The 26871-nt window shown below is 42.0% G+C and overlaps 2 long non-coding RNA genes across 2 annotated transcripts; both read left to right on the top strand.

Moving 5' to 3' along the window:
• The first annotated feature begins 1581 nt into the window (after positions 1-1581).
• Positions 1582-2005, top strand: LOC118487200. Its single transcript, XR_004880748.1, has 3 exons — positions 1582-1738; positions 1837-1905; positions 1988-2005. It is a non-coding gene; the product is annotated as an uncharacterized LOC118487200 (long non-coding RNA).
• A 3577-nt stretch (positions 2006-5582) lies between these two features.
• On the top strand, positions 5583-6071 carry LOC118487199. The gene is made up of 2 exons (XR_004880747.1): positions 5583-5665; positions 5751-6071. It is a non-coding gene; the product is annotated as an uncharacterized LOC118487199 (long non-coding RNA).
• Positions 6072-26871: the final 20800 nt, after the last annotated feature.

Here is a 26871-nt window from a genome sequence, read left to right as displayed (position 1 = left end):
AAAATCGAGAAGTTAAAAACGATATTGACATAAAATTTTATAATTAAAACCAAAAAAATAAATCAAGTCAAATGGGTCGTATTCAAGTCAACCCCGCAAATATTCGTGTCGTGTTTGCGTTTATGTTTCTAACACGATTTTCGGATTCGGATTCGTGTCAAGTTGGACCTGAGAACACGACTCATTTAGCACCTAAATCTACTTATCTATTATATATAATAAACATAAAGATTTGGGCTGATGTGGCACGTTATTAGGGCTTCTCAGGATTCATTTTGGCGGGAAAATGAGCTGAGTTTTTTTATCATCCGCGGATACCCATTTTGATGTGATCCGACCCGTTTTATGACCCGGGTATATAAGTCACATAAAAAAACCTAATTTCCTGTAGCCCCATTCTTTTCCTTCACCGCTTCACAACCAAACCCTAGCCTCCGTCTTCCTTGAAGCTTCTACATCTAATTTTCTCTGAAAAGATAGGTGTCGCTTGTGCTTTGAATCGACTGATAAAGGATTCCAAAATCAAACCGATTCACTTACAAGTATGTGGATTCTTTACTCGATATTGATTTTATTCGTTTTATTTGTTTCATCGTCTTAGTTTTTTTCTAAAATTTTGACTGTTTCGTATAAGGAAGATGGTGTTGGCCTGAAGAGGAACGATGACAACGACATTGGTTGATTTAGGTTTTCCCAGTGGTGGTCTTTTGATGGTTGTGGTTTAACGCAACAACGAAAGGGCGGCGGCTAGGGTTTCACCAACACATAAATCGGTATCTTTCTATTTCATTTTTAATCCTCTTATTCAGATTTGATTTGTTGCATATCCTATTTTCATATAATTTTGTTCATGATTTACTGTGAGTTTGTCAGTTCTAATCGTTTTAGGGTTTTTACTGTTTGTTTTCTTTTTTTTAAGGTCATTGTAATAAGGTTTTGGATGTTGTGTAATGGATGAAGATGTACTTGATTATAAATGACATATTTGCCATCATTTTTTACACATATGATACTGCAATTTGGTGTTTGTAAAGTAAGAGATGTGGACTAAAGTTGTTTCTGTCATGAAAATAACTTATGTGGTAGTTTGTTAGTTTCTTTTTTTATGACACATTGTTCATTATTATTTATTATTTTGGGATTTTTTTTTGTTAGGTGCCCAAGGCAAAATGGTTTCCTTTTTTTAAAAGTTTGTAAGTTCTTATGGATTTCTTTGAGTACATCTTTTTGTTATTTTGTCTTTTTTGATTTGTCAATGTCTCACCACTTAGCTATATATGTTTTCAGGAGTTGGAGAATATATGTTAGGAATTTCGCATCATACATGCCTGTCACGTTGATTTGTGATCACCATGTTATGTACGAGTTTGCATAATTTATGTACGAATAAAAGTTTCACGACTTATTTTAAACTGTGAAAGCATCCAAACCGGTTATCATGTCCAGCATCATATGCAGCAACGACACAACAGGGAGCAAAGGTAAAATTACCATTTTATTTCGTTTGTGCTTTCAATAGTAAAGCAAATGTTATGCATTACATACTGAGTTTTTTAATTTTATGTATATATCACCAGTTGTAGTTGAAGCATATTGTCATCCACCTTTTACAAGGAATGTGGTTCAATATTACACACCAGCTAGCTGGGCAGTTCGATAGGGTACGCAACAGCTAACTAGAGAGTTTGATTGGCTTTTACCCTATGTTCAGAAACTGCTTGATCATCTCCTGTTCAAGGTTCAAATTTTCACCTTTTAAATTTTTTATTGATTGATCGACTGAATTTTATATAAGTTTGTTGATTGAAAGTTTTATTTCCCATGTTTGATATGTAGATGGGTCCTACTAAAATGAAGATTCAAGAGGTGATCTTCATCTAAGCGTCCCAGGCCTAGAGAACCAAGGTAATATACAATATTACAATGCATTGTAAGGTTATTTATATTGATATTAGTTAAGAGTATCGTTGATTTGTTTTTTTGCTAGAGGAAGTCCTGCATTAGGCGGTTCTGGGTTTGGTCCTCGGATACCGTCTCCGGGGATTAGGTGCGTTTTTTACATGTTTACATAAAAAGTTTCAGATTCTACCATTCCTTTCTTCTCATGCTCAAATAACCTAAAACATTCATTCGTTTTCATTCATAGTATCTAGAGGTCTTAACTTGGTTATTTAGTTTCCTTGATAATGGGTCAAACAAGTAAAATCTGAAAATTATTCACAAAAATAAAATGGGTTAAAAAGATTCAAGGGTCAAAAGCCGCCTAGCGTGTTCAAACGTATACATTATCGATGACACCATGTCTTTTTTGGTTTAATGGAGTTTAGGCATTCAACGGATCGAGAAGTTGCTATCATGATACTCATAGCTTATCTTTCTTACATGCTAGCTGAGGGATATCTTCCTCTTTGCTTATCTTGCAAGTTTTTTTTTCTTCCTTTAATAGAAGTAATTTCGACATGTTTTGTTATGAATGAGTAATTCGGGCCATAACCGGTTTTCTTATGAATTGCAACAACAACTTTGCCCACTATAATCCCAATTAATTTAACTATTTTCTCATGAACAATACCATATCAAGTTTGCAAATTATACGCCTGTTTCTGGGTTTAGCTTGAGTGATCATAGTTGCTTAAAAAATAATAATTAGGTAATAGAATTCAGCAGTCAAAGAAGTTTCTTTAGGAAAAAAATAATAATATCAACCTGTTGGCCACTATAATCCCAGTTAATTTAACTATTTTCTCATGAACAATACCATATCAAGTTTGCAAATTATACGCCTGTTTCTGGGTTTAGTAAAGCTATGGCAATTGCTGTGTAGCCTGCTAAAGATCCTTTCTATTTGCTGAAAGTAATTGTTGTCTCTTGCGTAGGTATATTGCATCTGATGTAAGACTGTTCACCACTTCGATTTGATCTTAAAGGTATCAACCATCAAATTCAAAACATTAAATATTATTAACCTTGTGTTTCTTGATTTTCACCATATTTGCCCTTTGAATCTAGCGATGGATGTAGAAGACAGCTGTGTTATTACTCATGTTCAAGATAACCTCTTTTGTGTTCATGTGAGCAAGAAGAGAGGAAGACACAAAGGAGGTTTGAAACATAGTTCAGATGATACAGGTTCAGGTGTCAAATCTGTATCATGTGAACTGTGTTTGACACATCCTTTGTGTCTTTTTCTCTTCTTGCTCACATGAACACGAAAGAGGTTATCTTGAACATGTTTTCACTCAAGTTTGAAACAGTATTGTTTAGTGTTACTCTTCCTTCAAGGTAAGGCCAAAATAGCAGTTATCTATATATAAAAATTTTGCCTTCAAATTCTTTCTAACAAAAAAATAGAAACGTTGTTGATTATTTGATTTTTTTTTTCATTTTTTATAGCTATGTTAAGGTTTAAAGCTATTTAATGGGTTGAAAGTGTAGTTAGGCCATCGGAGATACCAAAACAGCTATCAAACTTTTTGATATGTCAAAGCTTCATGTTTCCAACAACTAATGGTTGTTCTATCCTAAAGACTTCTGGTATGTACTTTAAGCATAAACTTTATATTGTCATTCATGGTGTTAAACAATGTGATTAGAGTAGAAGTTCAACATTGCTATGTTGTAACTTAGTTTCAGTTTGAATCTGTTTGTGTGTTTCTCGAGGCCTTTTTTAAGCAAGCCGCATAGTATAAACTCTAACTTTTGGGTGTTGTAGACTGTTTTAGGTTGATTTCTAGGATTATTTAGGTTTAAGGTAGCCTTCATTAGGGTTTTTATTGTCATCTTTTTGGTGTAAATTAGGATGAAAATCATGTTAAATGATTACACTGTTGTTTTTCTCATTTTACCTGAACATGGTTTCATAAAATTACTTTCTTGCCTGTTATACGTCTTTATCTAATCTCAGTGCTATAAAATTATTTTCGTGTTCACCTTCGTTTGTTATCAAAATATGTTGTTAAATAAACGAACATATATTAAAAGATATAAACTTAGCTCTATAAGACTAGCTAGCATATTGAGTGCTGCTGTCCCTAATGGATCTTTCGACTTTTGCCCTAGAATAATATATACAACTACCAAACAATCTTAACATAATCCAAATTCAGATAAAAGTTACTCGGGTTTGTTGAAACTGTTTGGCTTCGAGAATTGTTAAAGGAGAAAATTAAATAAAGATTAAACATTGTTAAATCGAAAAGTTTAAAAAGAAGTAAAAATAATACGATCATCCATATAAAGTATTTAAAAAGTAACAATTACATATAAAAAACAAAACTAATCAGACACTTAAACTCTAATAGCAAGAATCAAGAAACTTTAACTTCAACTCCATGGAGCACTGAACTTCACGATGTATGTCATTGATCTTTCTCATGAACTCTAGGTCTCTATCTCCACACTCTATATTACTCGCAATACATAGGTCACGAACGGAAGTAGTTGGCATCGCCCTCAGGTTTCTCGAAACTTGGTCTCTTGTCAGGAGACCAAGTTGTAGTCCGTTAAAACACCTCTTCAACTCTTGAAGAGTAGACCTATCAGCCAAAACTTGCTTTTCGATTTGTTTAATAAAGCGTTTCTTGAAATCGTCAGAATATGACTCCATTTTAATGTATTTATAATAACTAAAGCAAACAATAGCAATTGATCTTTGGCTTTCAGTGAATGAATCTGTGTATGATAAAACAACATTTGAATTGTCAGTCGTATTATATAGAATCTGAAACAGGCCAAAGGTCATTTTTAAATGCAATCATTAAATATCTAGAAAACTAAAGAACAAAATTTAATGATTTAATGGTAAAACGTGTATAAATTTATATTTAAAAAACATGTACATTAATGATTTAATGGGAAAGCAAGTAAAATTAAATATCTAGAAAACCGAAGAACAAAATTTAAACCTTCAAAAAAGGTTATCATAATTAGGAAATGTCTGTTCATTTACCACATCAAACATTTTACACACTATAAAGGTTCATGATTACTTTACTTGAAAACATCAACACTTCATTTTTAAAAAACCCTTCACCCTAAAACAAACTGTGCAAAAAACACTAACACTCTTTCTAAATGGCAAGCAAAAGCTTCTACCACTGGTCTGAAACTGCCGATCTTAAAATTGAATTTTTAGGATGGTCACTTGAAGAACAGAGAAAAGATGAAGAACTCAACAAAAAAGTTGCTATGGTGAGTGATAAATATTATAAGCAAACCTGGAGTAGCATTGCACTGCTGGATGAAGTGGTCTGTTCTCCTCCATCAGAGTTTAAAGAAAAAGCAGAAGAGTTTATCACACATCACATCTGCTGAAACAAGATCAAAAGACCTGTGATATGCTTGCTGATCTGCAAATTAAAACAAACAATGAAATTGCATGGAAGAAGGCGAGAGAACGAGATATCTTATTAAGTGTTAATTGTAATGTATAATTTTTAATCTTTTACTATTTTTCAAAATCAGAATTTTGTAATACTATTTAATATCGAATGAGTTGTATCGTTTTTCTTTGTATTTGTTTTATGAGTCGGTGTTAAATTATTTTTAATACTCAATTGGTATAATATCATTTGCAGGTGAAGTGAAATTATTTCGAAGGTTTAAATGATTTCTTGGGCTTGGTTTCTATTGGTGCTTGGTACGGGAATGGAAGGAATGCTGGATGGTAACAACTTAATATAGTACCGTTAAATTACTAGCTTTACCCTTTTCAATTCTTAATTATGTATCTTACGTATGTTTAATAACAGGTACAATCCATTTCTAATGGCTTGCTATGATCCCGACACTGATGAATATCAAAGTGTCTGTCGTGTAATGTCCGGCTTCTCTGATGCGTTCTGTATAGAGGTTCTCTGTCTCCACTCTGAAAACCCTAGCTCCGCACCATATTCTTCAAAAATGAGGGTGGGATGCGACATAGATGATGAGAATCCGAGTCTAGATTCGACTTGCTAGGTTTGTATTCATCTTTTAATCGTTATATATGTTTTTAGGGTTCTTACGTGTGCTTTTAATTCAGCGAGTTTATTCATATTAGAAGAAATAATGAAGAAATTGTTCTTGATTGATTTTTGGAAACCGAAATTCAGTGTCAATTTAGGGTTAGTTATTGTGTAAAATCAACTTTGTTCATCGATCAATCATTTTGTTTTGAAATTAGTTGAAATAAGGGATTGTTTATGTGATAAACCAATGTGTGTGTAGAATATTTTGTGCAGTTGCGTGTTTCAAAACGAAGATGAAGGAGCGGAGGTGAAAGAGAACACAAACAAGATTTTAGCCGTCTTTTTTGCTGAATTTGGTATCACAAGTGATGCAGCATTGAAGGTCGGTACGTTCGAGTTGGGTCGCGTCGGGTCATTTGTTTATTAAATGTATCCCGTGTGGGAATTGAGTTTGGTTAGGATGATAAGTAGTAGAGTTCTGTTTTTCTTTAATTTATTGATCACTCAAATGAAGCTGGTTAAATTTTTCTCATTTTTATGTCATTGAATGACACTATTTACTTAAGTTATTATTGTTAACATCTATGAAGACGTTTTTTAATTTATTATTGTATTAACAATTAATCAATGTTGTGTAAAAGTTTAATGAAATAATATTTTACATTTTAACGAAAAAAACATGTTTATTAACTAATAAAAATAAACAACCCGGGAGCATTCCCGGGTGATAACATGTTAGTTATTTTTTATCATTTTATTTAAGTATTTATTGCTTATAAATAATAAGTGCTAAATATATAACTTTCTCGAGCTCGGGAAGCATTCCCGGGTAATAACCTAGTTTAACATATATTCATCATTGAACTTGAATATTTAACTATACATAGTGGAATACATTTTCTCATCACACCTTACTAGTGTTACGCTACAAATGCTTTAATTTGATTAAGAGTAAATTACAAAAATCGTATATCACTTATTGCAAACTGTGTCATTTATCTTCAATAATTACAGAAAACGTACTCGATGTTTGCAAACCCTTGCAAGTTATGTCCTTTAGCCGTAACTCAGTTAAGTTTTTGTGGTTAAATCTGATCAAATGGACCCCACATGAGGGTATTTTGGTCATTTCACTCTCATGTGAGTTCCATTTGGTCAGATTTAACCACAAAAATACCCTCATGTGGGGTTCATTTGGTCAGATTTAACCACAAAAATTATATGAATTAGGGCTAAAGGACATAACTTGCAAGGGTTTGCAAACATCGAGTACGTTTTCTGTAATTATTGAAGACAAATGACACAGTTTGCAATAAGTGACATACATAAAGGACGATTTTTGTAATTTACTCTTTGATTAATTATTTTTATGTTTTGTATATACACAATTGTGTATATGCATAATAGTTATAAATCTAACTTCTTCATTTGAATTTGAATTTGAATTTTTGATGCCATAGTGTTGAAAATATTATTATCAATATTCATAATATACTTGTCATAATATTAATATTGTCACTTGTTATACCTCATTTATATTAATGTTATTTTTCTATGAGTAAATTACAAAAATCGTCCTTTATGTATGTCACTTATTACAAAGTGTGTCCTTTATCTTTAATAATTACAGAAAACGTACTCGATGTTTGCAAACCCTTGCACATTATGTCCTTTAGCCCTAACTTAGTTAGTTTTCATTGTTAAATCTGACTAAGTGGACCTCATATGAGGGTATTTTGGTCATTCTACATATATATATATATTTATGTATGTATCAGACACATAAATCCTTTCTGTATCTCATCTCTCTCCCTCTAAAGCTACCTGCTACCCTACCACCACCCACCTGCCCCTGCCGTCGCCACCACTTCCTACCACCATCCACCACCCACATCTCCCACCGCACCACCCCCACCATCCACTCCACCGCACCACCCCACCACCTGACCTGACCTAACCAGAACCATCAACCTCTCCTACCAGCCACCACCTCCACTATCGCCTAACCATCAGTCACCACCTCCACCAACGCCTAGCACCACCGCCTATGCCTTTAAAACCCCAACCCTAACCACCACCTCCAACTCTTTGTTCGATTGTTCAGATCTAATATGTTCAGGTTTCAAGATGTGGCTGAAAAAAATGATGATTTGGGGGTAGAAAGCGAACAGATTGACGACTTGGGATCTGGCATATCGATGGTGAGAGGGTTTCGTTTCAGTAGCCGGAGAGGCGGCGCGTGACGTTTGGGTGGTGCGTGTATCTGTTAATGCTCTGTTTCTTTTTTTTTTTGTCAAATTGTGGTTTTAAGAATGGGTAAGAGGAGTTTGAAAATTCTGTTGCTTTTGTTTAGTTTTGAAAAATTCTATTGTACTGTGATTGATTTGCTTGAAAAATGTGGGCATATTATAGTGATGATTTATAGATATGGAATTAATACATTTGAACCGATGTGTATCTTGGAACTGGTTTGGTGAATTCTGTAACTGATAATGGAGATTTGTAGAGACAAAATTAAATACATTTGGAATGAGGTGGGAAGAGCTGGGCGGTGGTGCTTTATCGGAGGAGTTGGGCGGGCATGAGCGGATCGTGGCGGTCGTTGTAACACCCCGTGTTTTCGAAGGTCAAAGTCAAAGTCAAAGTCAAGATTGACTTCTTTGACGGTAGTTATTCTATTTTATGTTTACGTTAGTTGTACTATGTGGAGTGTTAAAGTACAATCGAATTAATCGAAGTTTATTTATCGATGCGAACTACTTTACGACTGTGAATGATAGGAAGTAACAATGCGATAAAGTTAATTAACCAGTAATCGAACTAATCTAATCATCATCGAAATCGAGACTCGAGTTACGCGAATATTGGTTGTTGTTATACGTGTGTGTGTGCCTTATGTGTTACCTGTGCGTGTCTACTTTATGTTATGTGTGGTAATAAATCGAAACTCGACTCTAAATCGAAACTCAATCGAAATCGAATCATGATAATTGGTGGGGAAGAGATAGCGCGAGATATAGATGATTGTATGTTAGATATAGTGGTTGGGATTAAAAGTAATTTGAATAGGAAACTCTATCGTATTCTCATCAATCGCAATCGAGATCGAAATATAAAAAATCGTCGCACCGAACACTCGAATCGTGCAGCTGATCGATCAGGCTACCAGCCGGATTTGGGTGATTCCTGTCCGATCAGAAGAAACAAGTAAGAACGAGAGTTCTATGGTTCGACTCGTTGTCAAAACACCTCGATATAACGACAAAATAATCAGAACAGCCAAGTGTTAGACGAACAGGCTGATCAGATCAGGATGCTGACTGATCGGACTGTTGTCCGAACGGACAGCCAGCCGATCGGACAATCAGCCGATCGACTGGCCAGCCGATCGGCTAACACATGGCCCCACACTTAATCAATTTGTTTTGAAGACTAGTATTGAACGAACAGCTGTTCGATCGGACTACCGTCCGATCGGATTACTCTTCGGATCATGAGATACTATACTTCAACACTTAGTCGACTTTCAACATGTTCAATGCACTAGGAGTGCCACCCGATCGAACAGTCGTTCGATCAGGTGACACCCTGCTGAGAACTTGTCTTGCTAGAAGTACCTAACCGATCGGGCTGCCGGCCGATCGAACGACCGTCCGATCGACCGACCTGAAAGGTAAAGATACTTCAATGTTTTCAAATGCTACAACGAAAACTTCAAAATTCAAACCATCATATACAAACACATCCTTCTCAAAGGAAGAAACAATCCACTTGAACAGCCATCCGATCGGCCTACCGACCGACCGGACAGCTGTCCGAACAGACTGCAAACCGAACGGTCAGCCGTCCGATCGGACTACCGTCCGATCGGACTACCGTCCGATCGACCAACTGTCCGACCCGCCAACACTTACTTTCCGTTTTACGCGTTGCTTACCGTTATACTATCGAACTATTCAGGCTAACCCTACTCTCAAGCGCCCCCTTCAATCCATCAATCGCGGTAAGTATACTCGAACCCTTTTTGCTTTAGCACTTTTGGGTGTTACGTACGTTACTTATTCTAAATCACAACCGAACACACTACTCAATTACTTTAAATGCTAACCGTTATCGCATGTATTACGTGACTAAATGAATGCTTGTTGTTATGTTTACACGTGGAATGTTGTCTACCTGCCTTAACGACGATAGTACTATAGTTTGGACTCAGCACCCGTTCACACGGGGGTTGTTAAGGACAATTACTTGCATGGATTACGGTGGTAGTCATGTATTGCGTACTGCCTCGGGCAGTCAACCCGCAGTCATTGGTATCGATAGATCCATGTCGATAATTAACATGCTTCGTTTTCCTCTGTGTACGTGCTGGTTATGAATAAGCAAGTTGTGTAACCTATTAACCTCTATAATAGTCTCCTTATATATACACCCAAGAGGAAACCCAATTAGTTAATAAGGGTAATATGGTCCATCGACAATTATCAACTAATTATTTAATAGGTTATTAATATATTTTGATCTATATAATATAAATGATTATAATGACTACAAGATTAAATCTTATGATGATAATATATTTAATCATACATTCTTTGCATAGATCCATGTATTTTTGAAAGGAACGAAGCTATATTTAAAAACATCACCGACAATAAAGAAAATAATTGGTGACATTTGGATTCTTGTGGTTAAAGAGTAACCGAAACACAAGGAGGTTATTTGGAAGGATTGGTACACTTTCAATTTTGAAGGGGTATGGTCCCAGAAAGCCACGCAGACCTTCATCAAGGTCGCGCGCAGGACCATACTCCTTATTCACCAATTTGCTTATAACCAACCTCACACGGGTAGCGTCATCATGCATTGACCGCGCGTGAGATCCCAACAAGATAAAACAACACATTCAACACTTAGCATTCTGAACAAGAGCCTTCAACCACACATACCCTGCGCGAGCTAGTTTCGTGTCCAGCAAAGGTCGCGCAGGGCTATGGCGCAGGGCCACTTCAGAATGTACGAAGGTACAAGTGACAGAAGAAAGGAGCCAATCAGCGTCCTCCATGCAGTGCTTAATCGTGCTCCCCGATCGTCTGACGTGCAGGAGACAGAGAGTACACAAGGACGCCTATGTGGCACCAATCACAGGGCAGTGCCCCACGATCTCCACTTACCTGCTGATGGCAGAGGGACAACGAGGCCGACAACAGTGACACATGGCTCCAATCACGGCGCGCCAGCACCGGAAAAACTTCTAGAAGGCACTAACGGTCGACACCAGTGAGACAATGAGCAAATCCGCTACATTGTCGCCTTCCGGCCCAAGGCCCATCAGCCCACATCCTCTACACCTCTCCGGCTATAAATAGAGACCTTAGTTCACAGGTTAAACCATTCTATTCCCTCTACTCTCACTCTTAATACATAATTATCTCCTCAAAACAGTCGCTTATTCTCACGCCGGAGTCTGGTTAAGAGGGAAACCCCCCATATTTCCCTCTTAACGAGCTAACGTTGTTCTGTTTTGCAGGATTAACAGATCATTAAGGAGCTCAGGAAGTTATAAGAAGATTAACCCTTATGGTAGAAACATAAACCAAACTAAATACACACTAAAATTAGTTCCGTGTTTCTTCATTGGCGCCCACCGGTTTTCTACAAATCACTCTCATCTTCTTTTTCTGAGTTTTGTGAGTTGTTTTTCCTTCGATCATGGCTGGTCAAGAAATCATTCCCGAGTTTGGTTTTGGAGCAAACTCTAATGAAGTGCTGGGGGAAGACAATCAAAACGTCCAAGTCCAGCATGTAGAAGAAATCGGTGAAATCGAAGTAACCAACACTGTGGGACCCCCCGCGAGCATCACTCGCATCACTCAGACAGTAACCCAGGAGACAATGGTGCGGGACCTTCAAATCCAGCCCCACCTCAGAACATTTCGGCGCTATTAGGGTTACCCGAAGGCGAAACTCCAGCCTCTTGGTATGCCAAACAAATTGCCACCATTAACACCGCGTATCAATCTTTGAGCGCACATCAAGCAGAACCTTCCTTGGTTACACCTCAGGGCCAGAGTCAGGGGGCGCGCCAGGTACCCCCACTAACAGACCTCCCCCCACGAGAAGGCCGAGCGTGCATGACACGCTCGACACACAGGGAGAGACAGAAAGCTATTATGACTATCCGTCAAATATTCAAAGAGGCCCAGTTCAGACCCGGCTCGGGCCGCGCAACCTGAACAATGAATGGGATGACACAGACCCAAAGGACCCAACTTGGCAAGATGACGAAGGGTCTTCAGTCTTCAACCGCTTACAGAGGAACCATGAATATTACAAACCATGGCAGCACGTCGGATACAGCGAAGAGGCAGAGCGAGACTTTCGCCTCGCCTATCGACCAACTGAAGCTGCAAAACACTCAAAGTTCATTCCAAAGATTACTCTGTTGCCTCTATCAAGAGAAAAATTACCTCCAACAGTTGGAAAGTTTAACGGTCTGACTGATCCTGATGATCACGTTAGAGTATCCACAAGCGTTGGTTGCATGGGAGGATGGAATATGCCTATGTGGTGCCATCTATTTATCCAAACTTTCACAAGGGTTGCTTGCGCCTGGTTTGACAGCCTCCCACCAGGAAAGATCAAGTCGTGTGTTGATTTCAGAACATAGTTTGTAAACCACTTCAGTCAGCAAAGATGTTACCAGCACGACACAGCTGAGGTAACAGACATTTGGCGAAGAGAGAACGAGGGTTTAGAAGATTTCATCACTCGCTTTAATAAGGAGTGTCTGGAAATTGGTGGTGTAAGCGAACAGCTCATGCGCGCTCACTTTAAGAAAGCCATTTGCTATGATAGCCTCATCAGGACTATCACGGGAAAAGATGGAATGCACAAGGAATGGGATAAGCTCATGGAAGCTGCGAAGATAGTCGCGTAAACGAAAGAGTCATTGGCCGGTCACAAGAACTCTTACACTGAAGATAGATTTTCCAAAGGAAGCTCGCGCGATAACAATAGGCACAACAAGAGCAAAAACCCTGGATGGAAAGCCAGCCATTCCAGCGGTTATGACGAACGACCTCGATACAGAGAAGATGCCAGAGACACTATTGATCGCATTGGTTATCGGAATGCAGTCAGGAACGAGAATCGAGAAAAGCACTGGACTCCGCTCATTAAGACACCAAAAGAGGTGCTCATGACGGAGAACCATGATCAAAGGCCCCCAGGCCTATGACGAACAAGAAGGGGTAGGACCCCAACCTATACTGTGACTTCCACAAGGATACAGGTCATCTGACAGATGACTGTATCAGCTTAAGGCAAGAAATCGAAAAAGCGCTGAAAAGTGGAAAGCTAATCCATCTAGTAAAGAACGTGCGTAAAGAGACACGTCAGATTCAGGGCAACGATGATGGAAGAGAGAAAAAGGTTAGACGCTTGGAAACACACATGGTCAACGGACCAAGATATAGCGCAAGAGATAAAGGCAAGCGCATGTATGAACCATCTTGGCAAGAGCAACAGGTCATTTACCCGTTAGTACGCGGGGGGCCCCGCGCCACGCGCCCCGTTGTCATTACCGGTATTATCGGTCATTACGAGACAGAATACGTATTCATTAACCCGGGAAGCACAGCAGATATCATCTATGAGCAATGCTTTAATTAGTTTGACGACGAAGATAAAGCAAGACTCGAGCCAGTCGACTACCCTCTGTCGGGATTCTGCAATGAAATGGTCTTCCCTCTAGGCCAAATTAGTTTCCCCGTCACGTTGTCAGACGGGAAGCATTCGAGAACAACAACTGTCAACTTCAAGGTGATGCCTGTCAAATCAAGGCATGATGTTTTGATTGGAAGAGAAACCCAAGGAGAGCTAAACATGGTAACTTCCACACCCCACTCAGCGATCGGGTTCCCAACCGAGATGGGGGTGGCAATTATATATGCAAAGAAGGAAGTGACGTCAGCAGAGGATGTGCGCCCGACCAAAGCGGCAAAGGTTTCAGCGACTGAGCCAGAAAAGTGGGTTTTAAATCGCAAATAACCAGAGCAAACGGTGACGATAGGCCATGCGATCTCACCAAGCATCAGAACGCACCTCAAGCAACTTTTGTTCAGGAATATGGACATTTTCGCCTGGACTCCGGCAGACATGACCGGTGTCCCGTGCGACGTTACTGAGCACTGTCTGAACACTTATCCCTCTGTTGAACCAAAAGTACAAAGAAGGCGCTGCTTAGGGGCAGATAAGACCAAAGCGATGAACGAGCAAGTCTGTGAGCTGTTAAAAGCAGGAATTTTAAGAGTGGTGCGCTATCAGAGTTGGGTGGCAAACCCCGTGGTGGTGGAGAAGTCAAACGGAGGATGGAGAATGTGCGTCGATTATACCGATTTCAACAAGGCATGCCCTAAAGACTGCTACTCTTTACCTGAGAACGACAAAAAGATAGACTCTCTCGCACCATATAGATGGAAATGCTTCCTAGATTGTTACAAGGGGTATCATCAGGTTCAAATGAAGCTTGAGGACGAAGACAAGACAGCTTTTCGGACCGATCTCGGGATTTTCTGGTATACAAAGATGTCGTTCGGCCTCAAAAACGCTGGCGCAACATACCAGCGTCTGATAGATAAAATCTTTGCCGAAGATATAGGGAAACACATCGAGGTTTACATTGATGATCTCGTAATCAAGAGTCTCGAGGAAGATCAGATGTTAAAGGATATAGAGAAGACTTTTCACTCCCTGCGAAGCGTGAATATGAAATTAAATCCAGCCAAATGTTCTTTTGGTATGGAAGAGGGAAAGTTCTTGGGTTTCGTGGTCATAAATGGCGGCTTTAAAGTTAATCCGGAAAAAGTGCAAGCCATAGAGCGGATGCCGTCACCACGAACAATCAAAGAAATGCAGCGATTGGCCGACCGCCTAGCCGCGCTTAATCGGTTTCTTTCAAACCACGCCGCAAAGTCATATCCTTTTATCAGCACCCTGCGCAACTGCGTAAAAAAGCAAGAGTTCAAGTGGACGCCCAAAGCAGAAACCGCATTTCAGCAGATGAAAGAATGTTTGATAAAGCTCCCTACTCTGACCGCGCCGTTCGAAAAAGAACCACTCATACTGTACTTATCTTCTTCGGATAAGGCAGTGGGGTCGGTATTGCTTGTGGAAAGAAACGGAGTGCAGACTCCAATTTATTACGTCAGTAGGGTGCTTACCGATCTAGAAACAAGATATTCAACAACGGAAAAGTTGGTACTCGCGCTGCTACATGCTTCTAGAAGGCTGCACAGATACTTTACAGGGCACGTGATCACAGTACTCACCAACTTTCACATCGGCACAATATTGCAAAAACCAGAGACGTCTGGGCGGTTAGCAAAGTGGGCGATCGAGCTGGGGGGCCACAACATCTTGTACAGGCCGCGCCCAGCCATCAAGGGCCAAGTTCTAGTGGATTTCGTCACAGAAGTCCCAGCGGATAAAATCAAGGATTGTGAGATTGTTGAGACTCCCGTAAAAGACACGTCAAATGAGTTATGGTTGCCGTACACTGATGGGGCCTCAAATGAGGATGGCGCAGGAGCTGGATTGTGCCTCGTTAGCCCGGAGAAACATGAATTTACATACGCCATCAAGTTGGATTTCAAAAACACCAACAATGAGGCGGAATATGAGGCATTCTTAGCAGGGTTGCGCCTCGCCATAAAAATGGGAGCTCAAAATCTACAAGCACATGTCGATTCGCTTTTGATCGCCAGTCAAATCAACGGAATTTATGATGCAAAAGGCGAAGTTATGGCCTTGTATTTGGACCAGGCGAAAGAATTACTCCAACAATTCAAGTCATACAAGGTAGTTCACATCAATCGCTCAGAAAACAAACCAGCAGACGCCCTGAGCAAGCTTGCTTCAATCTCTTTCCAACATCTCGCCAAAGATGTAAGGAATGAAGTACTCAAAAACCCGTCAGTTCTGCTGCGTCAAGTGAACGTGATCGAGATAGGGCAGCCATCTTGGATGACTCCTATAATCCAATACTTGCAAGAAGGAATACTCCCTGAAAACAAAGCAGAGGCAAGGAAGATTCAGAACAAGGCCTTGCATTATGAGATAAATGGCGGTATCTTGTACCGAAAATCCTTCTTAGGGCCACTATTGCGCTGCGTGGACCCCCAAGATGTGAACTACTTGATCAGGGAGATTCACGAAGGAATCTGCGACATCCATGCAGGCCCGCGCATGGTTGTTGCGAAGATTATGAATGCTGGATACTACTGGCCACCGATGCATGTCGACGCTCTAAAGGAGTTGCGCAAATGCGACTCATGTCAAAGACACTCCCCGAAAACCCTGCGCCCGAAGAACGATCTCAACCCTGTATCCACTGCTTGGCCTTTCCAACAGTGGGGAATTGATATGGTGGGACCTTTCCCTGATGCTCCGGGAGCTGTGAAATTCATAATCGTTGCCGTGGATTATTTCACCAAGTGGGTGGAGGCCAAAGCACTCGCATCAACAACTGCAATGATGGTGTGCAAGTTCATATGGGAACACATCATTTGCAGGTTTGGCCTCTCACTTAAAATTGTAACTGACAACGGCACCAACTTTGCTTCCAAAGACCTCCAAAAGTGGATGAAAGAGATGAACATCGAACACGCTTTCTCATCTGTTGCGCACCCTCAGGGCAACGGACAAGTCGAAAGTGTGAACAAGAGTATCGTCAAAGGGATAAAAGCCCGCATGGGCACTAAGAGAAGAGGCTGGGTGTCACACCCCCAAAATCCCACCTGCGGAGTACTACCGCTTGGAGGCGTGACTGACCAGGATCCAGCCACCAATCATACTGAACAAGCATATAAATAGTTATAAAAGTTTAACCATTCACGATTGGTGTTCCAAAACAAATAAGTTAAGTTGCAAGCGGAAGCATAAGTTCAAAGTTATAACATAAGTTCCAAAAGTTTTCAAGTTTTAACATAACATGTAACAATCCCTGTCCCACAACGATCCTCCTCCATGCAAGCTCCAGCTCAGTACCTATGGTCCTGCAAAGCATGTAGTAACGAGTCAACAACTAGTTGAGTGAGTTCACGGGTGGGCGTTCGTTTTAGTTGTTTCGAAAACAGTTTACTTTATCTGGCATCTTGCCGTGGGGGTTACCCCATAGTTTAAAAACGTGACATGTTCGTTCCCAGTTACTCCGGCACTCCGGCCGTGGGGGCTACCCCATGTAGTTATCAGGCATTTCGGCCGTGGGGGCTACCCCATGTACATCATCTGGCTCTCCAGCCGTGGGGGCTACCCCATGTGTATACTAGACTCGTTACCGTATCGATTGCTGACTGTAGTCATGTTTATGTGCCCTGAAAACATCAATGTCTATCATCATTGACGTGCCCCAGATCCATTAGTTCACGCCCGTCCTCTGCGGCACGGTGTGAGGCTTGTCAGACCTAAATAGCGCTATCTAACTAATGACCCGCTCGCCATTGGCCCGGCGATTAGTCGATACAAAAAGGAGGGACTTCGTGATAGAGTTTTAGTCTAGTACGTTTATCCGTCCATCCGGACGAGGAATCACATTCCTGAACCACTGACGTCCTACCCAAGGTAGACGAGGAACCCACGTTCCTTAACCCCGTTCCCAACCCAGGGAATCCCATGCTTTGTAAAGGGTGTGAACTCACCTCGGTTTGCTCGGCAGTTAATCACAGAAAGATCAGTCAAGTCGCAAGTAGTCAGTTACGTCCTAATCACGGATATCACGTATAATCAGATTCGAACTAAGTAGTGCACAAGTGTTCAACACGTTTGGCAAGCACGTTTAGCAGTAACAGTTCACAGTTAACATTCAAACAAAATCCACAGTCTAAGTGTGAGGCCCAAACAGTTGGGCTCGTGATAACAGGCCCAAATAACACGTTAACAGTAACACAGAAATCCATAGATTCGGCCCACTAACTTAGGCCCAAGGTGTGGTCTCGAGTCGCAACCGGACTCGCAAGCATGGTCTCGAGTCATGCTGTGTGTTGGTCATGGATGGTTGCGAGTCGCAACTGGTGTCGCAACCATGGTTTCGATTCATCATGCTGAGGTCTCGAGTCGCAACGGGACTCGTAACCTGTGGTTTCGGCTTGTCCTGTTATGGTTGCGAGTCGCAACCGCGTGGTCTCGAGTCATCACGCTGTGGTTGCGAGTCGCAACTGGGTGATTGCGAGTCGGTATGCTGTCATTATCAAGTTCACGTGTTGATGCAGATGGTCAGATTAATGGTACAGTATAATCAGGCCCAAATCCGGAAATAACCAATAGAATTCCACTAACATATTTCCTAATCAGGTTATTAGTCAAAGATGGATCAAAATCACAAGGGTTTTCAATCTTCAACTATCATTCAAAGTGTTCTTCATACATTCAAAGCATATATTCAAGTTCTTCATAACATAAACAACACTTATTCACCCAAAATCATGAACAACTATCAAGATACAATTTACTAGCATGCATCCTACTTGACAAACATATTCATTAGCCGATTTTCTTAGTATAAACACCCAAACTTTTCGGATCTAATCCAAGTGCAACCAATATCATCATTCACCCTTTTTAACATACAATGAACCCATTTTCATCATCAAATATTTATGTATAGTTCAACTAATAACAAGAAACATTCATGAACCGATTTCTTTTCAAAACATTATGTATAACTCATCTTAACATATTGTCACATAATCTCATCTTACAAACATAACATGAACACACTAACATTTAACAAAGCATTAAGAACACTAACCGGTTATGGGTTTCGAGGGTGTGTGAAAGGCTTCCAACCGGGTGTGTGTGTGAGCCGATCCAAGTCCAAAGATCCAAGAATGGTGGAGTGTGTTTGTGTTCTAGAGTTTAGGTGAGAGAGAGAAGTAGGAGAGTGTGTGTTGTAATGTTCAACAAAATGGTAACACTAACTAAGGTAGTGTATTTATAGTCAAAGTTCCAAGTGTGTGCACCCTATGGGTTTCGGCTAAGGGTTTTCGGCCCAATGGCCCAACCGGCCAAAGGCCCAAACCGGCCTAATGGTTATGGTTCACTCGAGACCACATGGTCTCGAGTCGGGTCCTTGTTGTTTCGTGTCGGGTTCTCGGTTCACAATAACACACATACATATATACATACAATGCACACAAAACAAAGCACATAAAAGTTCACGTTATCATTAAGTTTAATCATTCAACTAACCACATAACGTACAAGTATATCGCATCAAGACACAACGAAGGTTCTAGGTTTCGGGTTGTCACATCATCCCCAAGTTGAAAGAAATTTCGTCCCGAAATTTGATGGCACTCACTGAGGAAGCTAGTTAGGTTGCAAGGTTTTCCCGGTTTTCCTGGGGTGTCACATCCACCCCCCGTTGATCTGGAATTTCGTCCCGAAATTCCGTAGCTTCAGCCTCAGTAGCGTTTGTACTGTTCTCAAACAGTTGGGGATACTTTTGTTTCATCCGATCTTCGCGCTCCCAGGTAAACTCTGGGCCGCGACGTGAGTTCCAACGAACTCGAACAAGAGGTATTCTAGTGCTCTTGAGGACCTTAACATCCCGGTCCGTGATCTCGACAGGTTCTTCGACGAATTTCAACTGTTCGTCGATCGTGAGTTCCTTCAGAGGAACTACGTGCGTCTCATCTGACAGACACTTCTTCAGATTTGACACATGGAAAACGTTGTGAACTGCCCCGAGTTCTGCTGGTAATTTCAGTCTGTAGGCCACCTTGCCTATTTTCTCAAGAATTTCGAAAGGTCCAACGTACCGTGGATTGAGTTTGCCGCGTTTACCAAAACGAACCACACCCTTCCAGGGTGAAACTTTGAGTAAAACCCGCTCCCCAACCTGGAGCTCGAGTGGTTTCCTGCCCTTATCGGCGTATGCCTTCTGACGGTCACGAGCGGCCGCCATGCGTTGTCGTATTTGAGCAATCCGCTCAGTAGTGTCTACCACATGTTCTGGACCAGTGATCTGACTATCCCCCACCTCTGCCCAACAGAGGGGTGACCGGCATTTACGTCCGTACAATGCCTCAAACGGAGCAGCTTTAATGCTGGTGTGGTAGCTGTTATTATACGAGAATTCCACGAGTGGCAGATGCCTTTCCCAGCTGTTGCCAAAGTCGATTACACAAGCGCGAAGCATGTCTTCTAAGGTCTGGATAGTGCGTTCGGACTGCCCGTCCGTCTGTGGGTGATATGCTGTGCTCATATCTAAACGTGAGCCAAAAGACTTGTGCATTGCCTGCCACAGTTCCGAAGTAAAACGTGCATCTCGATCAGAGATAATAGAAGTGGGCACCCCGTGCCTCGAAACAACTTCCTTGAGGTATATTTCCGCCAGAGTGGAGAACTTATCCGTCTCCTTGATTGCCAAGAAATGTGCGGATTTCGTGAGTCGATCCACGATCACCCAGATAGTATCGTTTCCGCGCTGTGATCTAGGTAGGCCAGTAACGAAATCCATGGAAATTTGCTCCCATTTCCATTGTGGTATCTCTGGTTGCTGAAGTAGGCCTGAAGGTTTCTGATATTCTGTCTTGACTCGCGCACAAGTCAAACACTTGCTGACGTAAGTTGCTACGTGGGCCTTCATGCTAGGCCACCAATACGTGGTTTTAATATCGTGGTACATCTTGTCCGAACCAGGGTGTACCGAGTAGCGAGATTTGTGCGCTTCATCCATCACAAGCTCTCGTAAATCGCCATAGAGTGGGACCCAAATGCGCCCTGTTACATAATAAGCACCATCTTCCTTCTGTTCTAAACGTTGCCTTGACCCGCGTAGTGCTTCAGCTCTAATGTTTTCTGGCTTCAGTGCTTCTATCTGAGCAGCTCGTATTTGCGAAGGTAGACTAGAATGGATCGTGAGTTGTAAAGCTCTTACGCGCTTAGGCGTAGTGTCCTTCCGACTGAGGGCGTCTGCCACAACATTGGCCTTGCCCGGGTGATACCTGATAGAGCACTCGTAATCATTCAGCAGCTCGACCCATCGTCGCTGCCGCATATTCAGTTCCTTCTGCTTGAATATGTGTTCTAAACTTCTGTGGTCGGTGTAGATGGCGCACTTGGTTCCGTACAGGTAATGCCGCCATAGTTTAAGTGCGAAAACAACAGCTCCCAGCTCTAAATCATGTGTCGTGTAGTTCTTCTCGTGAACTTTAAGTTGTCGTGAGGCGTAAGCTATGACTTTATCTCGTTGCATCAATACACAACCAAGACCTTGAATTGATGCATCACAGTAAACCACAAAATCGTCTGTGCCTTCTGGCAGTGAAAGGATAGGTGCACTGCAAAGTCTATCCTTTAGATGCTGAAAAGCTAACTCTTGTGCATTTCCCCAACGATAAACAACGCCTTTCTGCGTTAGTAAGGTGAGAGGCTGCGCGATCTTAGAAAAATCCTTAATGAATCTCCTGTAGTAACCTGCCAATCCCAAAAATTGGCGAATTTCCTTTGGTGTGCGAGGCGCAGGCCAGTTCTTAATAGATTCCACTTTGGATGGATCAACGTGAATCCCATCCTTGTTCACCACATGCCCTAGGAAATGGACTTCACGAAGCCAGAAGTCGCATTTCGAGAATTTTGCGTAAAGCTGTTCCTTCCGAAGGAGTTCCAAAATAAGTCGTAGATGCTGTTCGTGCTCTTCTTTGCTCTTAGAATAGATCAGGATGTCGTCGATGAAGACTATAACAAACTTGTCCAGGTACGGTTTGCACACTCGATTCATCAAATCCATAAAAACTGCCGGTGCGTTCGTCAGCCCAAACGGCATGACCAAAAACTCATAGTGCCCATATCGAGTCCTAAAAGCCGTCTTAGAGACATCCTCTTCCCGAACTCTCAGCTGGTGATATCCCGATCTCAGATCGATCTTTGAATAGTAGCTCGACCCCTGCAACTGGTCGAACAAGTCGTCAATACGCGGTAGAGGATAACGATTCTTCACAGTCACCTTGTTGAGTTCGCGATAGTCGATACACATTCTGAAGGTACCATCCTTCTTCTTCACAAAAAGTACTGGAGCTCCCCAAGGCGATGAGCTAGGACGAATAAAACCCTTATCCAAGAGTTCTTGTAGTGGCGTGGAGAGTTCTTCCAATTCTGATGGCGCTAAACGATAAGGTGCACGGGCTACAGGCGCGGCTCCAGGAGCTAGATCAATCTGAAACTCGACTTGGCGATGGGGCGGAAGACCAGGTAATTCCTCAGGGAATACCTCAGGATAATCGCGTACAACCGGAAAATCTTCTAACTTCTTCTCCTTTTCTGTGGTATCAGTAACTAAAGCCAAAATCGCAGTGTGGCCCTTTCGTAAGCATTTCTGAGCCTTAAGAAGAGAGATGATGTTCTCAACAGCACTTCTCTTGTCGCCACGTATCATGAGAGGTTCACCACCTAAACCAGGAATACGAACGATCTTTTCGTTGCAAAGAATCTCTGCTCGGTGTTGGGATAACCAATCCATCCCAATGACAACGTCGAAACTACCCAAGACAATAGGAATAAGATCGATGGCGAAGGTCTGGTTAGCGAGAATAAGCTGGCAACCCTTGACTACGTGTGAGGCTTCCAAATTCTTACCATTAGCTAGTTCTACAGTGTGCTTGTCGCTCAGGGGTGTAGGAATACGCTTAAGCATCTTACTAACTTCTAGTGACACATAGCTAGTATCGGCACCCGAATCAAATAAGACTGTAACATAAAAGTCGTCGAGAAGGAACTTACCCGTCACCACGTTGGGATCATTCCTTGCTTCACCTTGACCAATCACGAACACACGTCCCCTAGCACCATTGTTGTTGTTGTTCCCATTGTTACCATTCCCCTGATTGTTGTTGTTGTTCTGATTCAGTTGGGGACAATCCTTCTTGAAGTGGCCTTCAGCTCCACACTGAAAGCATCCTTTGTTGTTACCCTGCTGCTGTCGCTGGTTCTGCTGAGGTTGCTGACGATTCTGGTTGACGGGGTATGCGCTTCTGCAATCCTTTGCAACATGACCAGGCTTGTTGCATCGATGACAGTTGCCCCTGGTGCATGGCCCACTGTGGTGTAGGCTACAACGATTGCACTTGGGGTGATTCCCCTTGTATCCACCATGACTTTGACTACCAGACGACTGCTGACTGGGGCTCTTGTGATCGTCCGTCTTTCTCTGCTGAGACTGAGTTTGCACTGAAGTTGAACCCCTGCTTGAAGTTCCATCCCATTTCCGTTTATCCCCACTAGAAGTACCAGAAGTAGTTGCAGCACCTATACGCTTCGGTAACTTGTTCTGCTCCACCGCTTGATCAGTGAGACGGTGAGCCAATTGTACAACCTGCTGGATAGTAGTCAACCTCGCTGAAGTCACATGACTTTGGATCTCTGGCACCAAGCCCTTGAGATAGAGTTCAATTCGCTTATACGGAGGATCCACCATAGTAGGACACAACAAGGCAAGCTCATGCGATCTCTTAGTGTATGCCTCAATTTCTGATCCTGACATCTTGAGATTGTAAAACTCATCCTCCAGTTTGTGAATGTCGTCACGACTGCAGTATTCCTCCCTGATCATTTCCTTGAAAGTTTCCCATGGGGTGGCGTTGGCAGCAACCAACCCTAACATCTGCACCTGAGCATTCCACCACGTGAGGGCCAAACCCTCGAGAGTACCAGTAGCATACTTCACCCTGCGCGCTTCAGGGCATTCGCACATTTCGAACACAGACTCCAGTTTCTCAAACCAGTGTAGGAGACCTACTGCTCCTTCAGTGCCGCTAAAAGTCGTGGGTCGACAGTCCATAAAGGTCTTAAAAGTGCACACCGGTGCCTGAGCATACTGACCTAAGGTATGTGAAAGAAAGACAGAGTTTAACACAAAGGTTGGTTCACGAGAGTAGGATCCAAATGATCCTAGAACATTTCGGACTGCAGGATATACCTCCTGCGTGTGCGGCTGCGAGCGCTGCGGCAACTCGCTCGTTGATCAAAGCCGTCAACTGGGCTTGTGTCATGTTAACGCGTCCAGACATGGTTCTTCATAACAAGAGTAACACGTGTGAGAGAGGTTCGCGAAAGCACGATAGTAGGACAGAGTAAGCACGCACGTGTTCAAACAACAGTAGCTATACTAATCAAGCATACCATGAGCAGTGTACTACGCAACTAACAAGTAGGCAATATACATACATCATATTACCTAGAACGTCGAGCCTTGCATGAGGAGCGAAGTGTCGTTGTGGACCGTCGAGCGCTATACCGGTTATAGTCTGGTTTTAACAAAAACGTTTCTCCTTTATTAAAACCAAGTTCACTATAACCAATGGCTCTGATACCAATCTGTCACACCCCCAAAATCCCACCTGCGGAGTACTACCGCTTGGAGGCGTGACTGACCAGGATCCAGCCACCAATCATACTGAACAAGCATATAAATAGTTATAAAAGTTTAACCATTCACGATTGGTGTTCCAAAACAAATAAGTTAAGTTGCAAGCGGAAGCATAAGTTCAAAGTTATAACATAAGTTCCAAAAGTTTTCAAGTTTTAACATAACATGTAACAATCCCTGTCCCACAACGATCCTCCTCCATGCAAGCTCCAGCTCAGTACCTATGGTCCTGCAAAGCATGTAGTAACGAGTCAACAACTAGTTGAGTGAGTTCACGGGTGGGCGTTCGTTTTAGTTGTTTCGAAAACAGTTTACTTTATCTGGCATCTTGCCGTGGGGGTTACCCCATAGTTTAAAAACGTGACATGTTCGTTCCCAGTTACTCCGGCACTCCGGCCGTGGGGGCTACCCCATGTAGTTATCAGGCATTTCGGCCGTGGGGGCTACCCCATGTACATCATCTGGCTCTCCAGCCGTGGGGGCTACCCCATGTGTATACTAGACTCGTTACCGTATCGATTGCTGACTGTAGTCATGTTTATGTGCCCTGAAAACATCAATGTCTATCATCATTGACGTGCCCCAGATCCATTAGTTCACGCCCGTCCTCTGCGGCACGGTGTGAGGCTTGTCAGACCTAAATAGCGCTATCTAACTAATGACCCGCTCGCCATTGGCCCGGCGATTAGTCGATACAAAAAGGAGGGACTTCGTGATAGAGTTTTAGTCTAGTACGTTTATCCGTCCATCCGGACGAGGAATCACATTCCTGAACCACTGACGTCCTACCCAAGGTAGACGAGGAACCCACGTTCCTTAACCCCGTTCCCAACCCAGGGAATCCCATGCTTTGTAAAGGGTGTGAACTCACCTCGGTTTGCTCGGCAGTTAATCACAGAAAGATCAGTCAAGTCGCAAGTAGTCAGTTACGTCCTAATCACGGATATCACGTATAATCAGATTCGAACTAAGTAGTGCACAAGTGTTCAACACGTTTGGCAAGCACGTTTAGCAGTAACAGTTCACAGTTAACATTCAAACAAAATCCACAGTCTAAGTGTGAGGCCCAAACAGTTGGGCTCGTGATAACAGGCCCAAATAACACGTTAACAGTAACACAGAAATCCATAGATTCGGCCCACTAACTTAGGCCCAAGGTGTGGTCTCGAGTCGCAACCGGACTCGCAAGCATGGTCTCGAGTCATGCTGTGTGTTGGTCATGGATGGTTGCGAGTCGCAACTGGTGTCGCAACCATGGTTTCGATTCATCATGCTGAGGTCTCGAGTCGCAACGGGACTCGTAACCTGTGGTTTCGGCTTGTCCTGTTATGGTTGCGAGTCGCAACCGCGTGGTCTCGAGTCATCACGCTGTGGTTGCGAGTCGCAACTGGGTGATTGCGAGTCGGTATGCTGTCATTATCAAGTTCACGTGTTGATGCAGATGGTCAGATTAATGGTACAGTATAATCAGGCCCAAATCCGGAAATAACCAATAGAATTCCACTAACATATTTCCTAATCAGGTTATTAGTCAAAGATGGATCAAAATCACAAGGGTTTTCAATCTTCAACTATCATTCAAAGTGTTCTTCATACATTCAAAGCATATATTCAAGTTCTTCATAACATAAACAACACTTATTCACCCAAAATCATGAACAACTATCAAGATACAATTTACTAGCATGCATCCTACTTGACAAACATATTCATTAGCCGATTTTCTTAGTATAAACACCCAAACTTTTCGGATCTAATCCAAGTGCAACCAATATCATCATTCACCCTTTTTAACATACAATGAACCCATTTTCATCATCAAATATTTATGTATAGTTCAACTAATAACAAGAAACATTCATGAACCGATTTCTTTTCAAAACATTATGTATAACTCATCTTAACATATTGTCACATAATCTCATCTTACAAACATAACATGAACACACTAACATTTAACAAAGCATTAAGAACACTAACCGGTTATGGGTTTCGAGGGTGTGTGAAAGGCTTCCAACCGGGTGTGTGTGTGAGCCGATCCAAGTCCAAAGATCCAAGAATGGTGGAGTGTGTTTGTGTTCTAGAGTTTAGGTGAGAGAGAGAAGTAGGAGAGTGTGTGTTGTAATGTTCAACAAAATGGTAACACTAACTAAGGTAGTGTATTTATAGTCAAAGTTCCAAGTGTGTGCACCCTATGGGTTTCGGCTAAGGGTTTTCGGCCCAATGGCCCAACCGGCCAAAGGCCCAAACCGGCCTAATGGTTATGGTTCACTCGAGACCACATGGTCTCGAGTCGGGTCCTTGTTGTTTCGTGTCGGGTTCTCGGTTCACAATAACACACATACATATATACATACAATGCACACAAAACAAAGCACATAAAAGTTCACGTTATCATTAAGTTTAATCATTCAACTAACCACATAACGTACAAGTATATCGCATCAAGACACAACGAAGGTTCTAGGTTTCGGGTTGTCACACTGGGTAGATGAG

Source organism: Helianthus annuus, chromosome 15 (genome assembly GCF_002127325.2).
Source record: "Helianthus annuus cultivar XRQ/B chromosome 15, HanXRQr2.0-SUNRISE, whole genome shotgun sequence".
Lineage (NCBI taxonomy): Eukaryota > Viridiplantae > Streptophyta > Magnoliopsida > Asterales > Asteraceae > Helianthus > Helianthus annuus.
Note: the sequence above shows the minus strand (reverse complement) of the source record. Positions and strands in the feature narration are given on the sequence as shown.